The 6,275-nt window shown below is 39.0% G+C and overlaps 2 non-coding genes and 1 pseudogene across 2 annotated transcripts; 2 read left to right on the plus strand and 1 right to left on the minus strand.

Annotated features, from left to right (window-relative positions):
- Positions 1-555: 555 nt before the first annotated feature.
- On the plus strand, positions 556-1,492 carry LOC110133714 (olfactory receptor 5G25-like; annotated as a pseudogene).
- Positions 1,493-2,499: 1,007 nt separating this feature from the next.
- On the plus strand, positions 2,500-2,602 carry LOC139037293 (U6 spliceosomal RNA). The gene has a single exon (XR_011490114.1). It is a non-coding gene; the product is annotated as a U6 spliceosomal RNA (small nuclear RNA).
- A 3,073-nt stretch (positions 2,603-5,675) lies between these two features.
- LOC139037307 (U6 spliceosomal RNA) lies at positions 5,676-5,784 on the minus strand. Its single transcript, XR_011490128.1, has one exon. It is a non-coding gene; the product is annotated as a U6 spliceosomal RNA (small nuclear RNA).
- Between the last annotated feature and the right edge of the window lie 491 nt (positions 5,785-6,275).

Raw genomic sequence — 6,275 nt, forward strand, 5'->3', positions numbered from 1 at the left:
TAGACTTCAGAAGTTATCTTTTAGACAAGACACTGACTTTTTTTTTTTCCAGAATCTGAAGCAATTAGCAAGGAAGTTATATTTCTTACAGACTTTATCTAGGGTGAGAGTGAGAACTATCAGCCTGAATTCATCAAATGCATGTGATACCTTATCTGTCAAATGTGTCTTAAAATATCCTTGGTTCAAAGGCAGGGATTTTTAGAAATGTAATCTGGCAGTTAAGAGGAGTTACCTTAGATAATCTCCAAATGCTACTTCTACACCAAACAAACAAACAAACAAACAAACAAAAAACCCCCTATGATTCTCATAAAAAATTCTGTTTTGATAAAGAGGAAACTGAGGTTTAGTGACTTAATATCATACAAACAATAAGTGGATGGGATGACCACCCAGGAGTAAAAATCAGAGTGTTGTCTGTCAATTTACCCTGTAAATGTAAAAAAGATAAAAACTTCATTCACTTTTAAAATGAGGACACCCAATTAGGAATTGACTCAAATAGAAAGGTTTCTCTCTTTCTCATTACAGATTAGATCAGATAAATGGATTATGAAAAATGAAACTCTGGTGACTGAGTTTGTTTCTGTGCGCTTGACAAATCACTTCCAGCTCCAGGTTGTTCCTTTTGTGATATTTCTCTTGGTTTATGCTGCCACTTTTCTGGGAAACTTGGGGGTGATCACTTACATTTGAATGGATTCTCGACTCCACAGCCCCATGAACTTTTTTCTCAGCCACTTTTCCTTTGTCGACGTCTGTTCTTCTTCTGTTATTGGTCCCAAGATATTAACTGACATCTTTGTGGAGAAAAAAGTCATCTCTTTCTTTGGCTATGCGGCCCAGATCTGGTTTTTTGGTCATTGTGTAGTGACTGAATGTTTCCTTCTAGCTTCCATGACATATGACGGGTATATGGCCATCTGTAAGGCCCTATTTTGACACTCATTATGTCTCAGCGAGTCTGTGGGCAGCTGGTGATAGATCCTTATACCGTGGGCCCTATAAGCACCATGATCCACACAACTTGCATCTTTCGCCTGTCTTACTGTGGTCCAAAAATCATCAATCACTTCTTCTATGACCTTCTTCCTGTTCTCTCCCTGGCATGTGCAGACACACGGGTCAATGAAGTTTTACTTTTCATCTTGGCTGGAGCTCCAGGAGTACCCAACAGCTGGACCATCTTGGTCTCCTACATTTAATTGTCATCACTATCCTGAGGATCTGTTCTGCTGATGGGAGGCAGAAAGCCTTCTCCACCTGCACTTCACACCTGACTGCTGTCTCCATCCTTTATGGGACACTCTTCTTCATCTATGTACATCCAAGTTATAGTTTCTCCCTGGATGTTGATAAAGTTGTTTCTGTGTTGTGTACAGCCGTGATTCCCATGTTGAACCCACTTATCTATACCCTGAGAAACAAAGAGGTCCAAGATTCATTGAGGAGGACTTTTGAAAGGAAGAAGTTCCTTATGGATAAGTAAATGAGACCACCTTTATACTAAAGATTAAGATGTAATACATTATAGGAGAAAGAATATAGGGCTGGGAAATGGAAACCCTGCATTAAGGTTGAAATTCACCATTCATTACTCTGTATGATTGACATTTCATGCAACATTATACTTTTGCTCAGTTTATTATCAGAGTTCTCAATAAACAGGAGTGAAATTTTGAACTTTAAACTGTGATGAATGGATTATAGAACCCTAAAACTTTAGGAAGCATTCTTCAGCTTTCATGATTAGAAATTGAGGGATGCTTTATTACATCTGAAATAAATTGAAAAATCTTAACCAATGAACTTAAATACCTCTGCTTTATTTATGAGATATGGTGATCTTTTCATTGTCTGCGAGCTTTACCTTGATTTTTTCTAATCATAAAGTGCTACATGGCATATGAATTTGGAAGTTTTAACCATGCTACTCACTAATAATACCTTCATGTTTGAAGTAGATGATTGACAAGGACTTCTAATCTGTTAAACTTTCTACTGATGGTAACAACTTGTTTGGGATTTTGCCAGAGCAATAATGTGATTATGCATGCAAAATGCAGAATGCATTGCAATTCTTTAAAAAATTGTTAATTATTATGGTTGTTTCTTTTTTATGCCATCAGCAGGAAATTAATTCTCATTTAGTAGATGATGAATTTGACAACTAGGAAGAATCAATGAATTGTCTGCGACCTCATAATTCATTCCTGCACTATTTTTTTCTCTAGATACAATATTCTTTCAACTTGTCCTTCTGTCTTTTTGTGAATACAAGATATGAGAGGATAGAACATGTGCCTTGTACAAATTTGCGACCCTCAGAATTTCCCTGCCTTCTATTGAATGGCTTCTTTTAAAAACACTGACTTTCAGTCCACTGACTTTGAAGGATGTAAATATTTCCTCATACATTAGAATGTTTTTCTCATGTTTCTTCACCATGCTTTCTCCATTGGTGGTGTCTATGTTGTTTAAAACTTAGGACAGTGGTTGCTTTGGCAGCACATGTACTAAAATTGGAACGATACAGAGAAGATTAGCATGGCCCCTGCACAAGGATGACACGCAAATTCGTGAAGCATTCCATATTTTTAGCAACAGACAAAGGATTAATCTCAAAAATATACAAGCAACTCCTGCAGCTCAATTCCAGAAAAATAAATGACCCAATCAAAAAAATGGGCCAAAGAACTAAACAGACATTTCTCCAAAGAAGACATACAGATGGCTAACAAACACATGAAAAGATGCTCAACATCACTCATCATCAGAGAAATGCAAACCAAAACTACAATGAGGTACCATTACACACCAGTCAGGATGGCTGCTATCCAAAAGTCTACAAGCAATAAATGCTGGAAAGGGTGTGGAGGAAAGCGAACCCTCTTACACTGTTGGTGGGAATGCAAACTAGTACAGCCGCTATGGAGAACAGTGTGGAGATTTCTTTAAAAACTGGAAATAGAACTGCCATATGACCCAGAAATCCCACTTCTGGGCATACACACTGAGGAAACCAGATCTGAAGGAGACGCGTGTACCCCAATGTTCATCGCAGCACTGTTTATAATAGCCAGGACATGGAAGCAACCTAGATGTCCATCAGAAGACGAATGGATAAGGAAGTGTGGTACATATACACCATGGAATATTATTCAGCCATTAAGAAGAATTCATTTGAATCAGTTCTAATGAGATGGATGAAACTGGAGCCTATTATACAGAGCGAAGTAAGCCAGAAAGATAAAGACCATTACAGTATACTAACACATATATATAGAATTTAGAAAGATGGTAATGATAACCCTATATGCAAAACAGAAAAAGAGACACAGATGTATGGAACAGACTTTTGGACTCTGTGGGAGAAGGCGAGGGTGGGATGTTTCGAGAGAACAGCATCAAAACATGTATATTATCTAGGGTGAAACAGGTCACCAGCTCAGGTTGGATGCATGAGACAAGTGCTCGGGCCTTGTGCACTGGGAAGGCCCAGAAGGATCGGATAGAGAGGGAGGTGGGGAGGGGGAGCGGGATGGGGAATATATGTGAGTTCATGGCTGATTCATGTCAATGTATGACAAAACCCACTACAATATTTTAAAGTAATTAGCCTCCAACTAATAAAAATAAATGAAAAAAAAAAACTTAGGACAAATGCCATTCTAATAAGAGTGAGTGAGAGTCAAATGCTGCACAGTCATTGGTTTGAGTGGTGCCCTGCTTCTTCATTCTGAGCTGAAACCTTGTGACTTACCCCTGCTAGTTCCCCTAGTGTGTCCTGTAATGAGACAGAAGCAGATTTCTGGAAAGACGTCCAGGAAAGCTGGGAGGCTGGTTGTTAATCTTGGCTTTTCTTCCACACTGGAGAAAACATACACCTGGTGGATCTCTCTTGGTATGGGACTGTCCCAGCTTAGGGAAGAAGTGACCCAGTCAAAGAAATCATTCCTCTTTACCCTTTAAACGCAGCTTTTCATATTTTTTTTGTGCTCACCCCGGGTTTCTGAGATAGGCACCCATGTTTTCTTTTCTGTTTATAGTTGTTAATAGGTATTTATGTGGGGGCATGAGAGTTTAAGACCTCCTCTTTCATTTTGCTGACATCTGTTAAACTATTTTTGAAGTAGAGCCCAGATATGTTTTCTCAACACTAGAAATACTTTTTAGCATAGCAAACAGTTTATTTGCTCACATGCCAGGAAAATAACAAGAAGGTAATGAACTGCTTTTTTTTTTTTCCCATTTATTTTTATTAGTTGGAGGCTAATTACTTTAAAATATTGTAGTGGGTTTTGTCATACATTGACATGAATCAGCCATGGATTTACATGTATTCCCCATCCAGATGCTCCCTCCCACCTCCCTCTCTACCCAATTCCTCTGAGTCTTCCCAGTGCACCAGGACTGAGCACTTGTCTCATGCATCCAACCTGGGCTGGTGACCTGTTTCACCCTAGATAATATACATGTTTTGATGCTGTTCTCTCGAAACATCCCACCCTCGCCTTCTCCCACAGAGTCCAAAAGTCTGTTCCATACATCTGTGTCTCTTTTTCTGTTTTGCATATAGGGTTATCATTACCATCTTTCTAAATTCTATATATATGTGTTAGTATACTGTAATGGTCTTTATCTTTCTGGCTTACTTCACTCTGTATAATAGGCTCCAGTTTCATCCATCTCATTAGAACTGATTCAAATGAATTCTTTTTAATGGCTGAATAATATTCCATGGTGTATATGTACCACACTTCCTTATCCATTCGTCTTCTGATGGACATCTAGGTTGCTTCCATGTCCTGGCTATTATAAACAGTGCTGCGATGAACATTGGGGTACACGCGTCTCCTTCAGATCTGGTTTCCTCAGTGTGTATGCCCAGAAGTGGGATTTCTGGGTCATATGGCAGTTCTATTTCCGGTTTTTAAAGAAATCTCCACACCGTTCTCCATAGCGGCTGTACTAGTTTGCATTCCCACCAACAGTGTAAGAGGGTTCGCTTTCCTCCACACCCTTTCCAGCATTTATTGCTTGTAGACTTTTGGATAGCAGCCATCCTGACTGGAGTATAATGGTACCTCATTGTGGTTTTGGTTTGCATTTCTCTGATGATGAGTGATGTTGAGCATCTTTTCATGTGTTTGTTAGCCATCTGTATGTCTTCTTTGGAGAAATGTCTGTTTAGTTCTTTGGCCCATTTTTTTTTTGATTGTGTCATTTATTTTTCTGGAATTGAGCTGCAGGAGTTGCTTGTATATTTTTGAGGTTAATCCTTTGTCTGTTGCTTCGTTTGCTATTATTTTCTCCCAATCTGAGTGCTGTCTTTTCACCTTGCTTATAGTTTTCTTTGTTGTGCAAAAGCTTTTGAGTTTCATTAGGTCCCATTTGTTTATTTTTGCTTTTGTTTCCAATATTCTGGGATGTGTGTCATAGAGGATCCTGCTGTGATTTATGTCGGAGAGGATTTTGCCTATGTTCTCCTCTAGGAGTTTTATAGTTTCTGGTCTTACATTTAGATCTTTAATCCATTTTGAGTTTATTTTTGTGTATGGTGTTATAAAGTGTTCTAGTTTCATTCTTTTACAAGTGGTTGACCAGTTTTCCCAGCACCACTTGTTAAAGAGGTTGTCTTTTTTCCATTGTATATCCTTGCCTCCTTTGTCAAAGATAAGGTGTCCATAGGTTCATGTTACATGTTGTCCTTGTGCAGGGGCCATGCTAATCTTCTCTGTATCATTCCAATTTTAGTATATGTGCTCCCGAAGTGAGCACAACATGAACTGCTTTTGCAAAACATTTTGAGTATTGCCAATAAGCAGGCCCATTAATCTAAGATTATAATTTGAAATTTACATAAAGCCATTGTGGACTATTTTTGTATTTCAAAGATGCTATCCAAATTTATAGCTGTACATTAGGGCATATAAACCTCTAGCCCCCTGCATTTTAATTCGTGTATATCTTAACTTTCCTTTGAGATCCATTTTGAGAGGAGGTCCAAACCTAGCTCCAGTTATCCCACCATCCTAGTACAGGGCTTCCCTGGTGGCTAACGTGGTAAAGAATCTGCCTGCAGTTCAGGAGACCTGGGTTCAATCCTTAGGTCAGGGAGATCCCCTGGAGAAGGGAATCGCTATTGACTTCAGTATTCTTGCCTGGAGAATTCCATGGACAGAGGAGTCTGGTTGGCTATAGTCCATGGGGTCACAAAGAATTGGACACGACTGAGCCAGTAACACTTTCACGTTCACTATCCTAGTAAC

The sequence above is a fragment of the Odocoileus virginianus genome, chromosome 10, assembly GCF_023699985.2.
Source record: "Odocoileus virginianus isolate 20LAN1187 ecotype Illinois chromosome 10, Ovbor_1.2, whole genome shotgun sequence".
Lineage (NCBI taxonomy): Eukaryota > Metazoa > Chordata > Mammalia > Artiodactyla > Cervidae > Odocoileus > Odocoileus virginianus.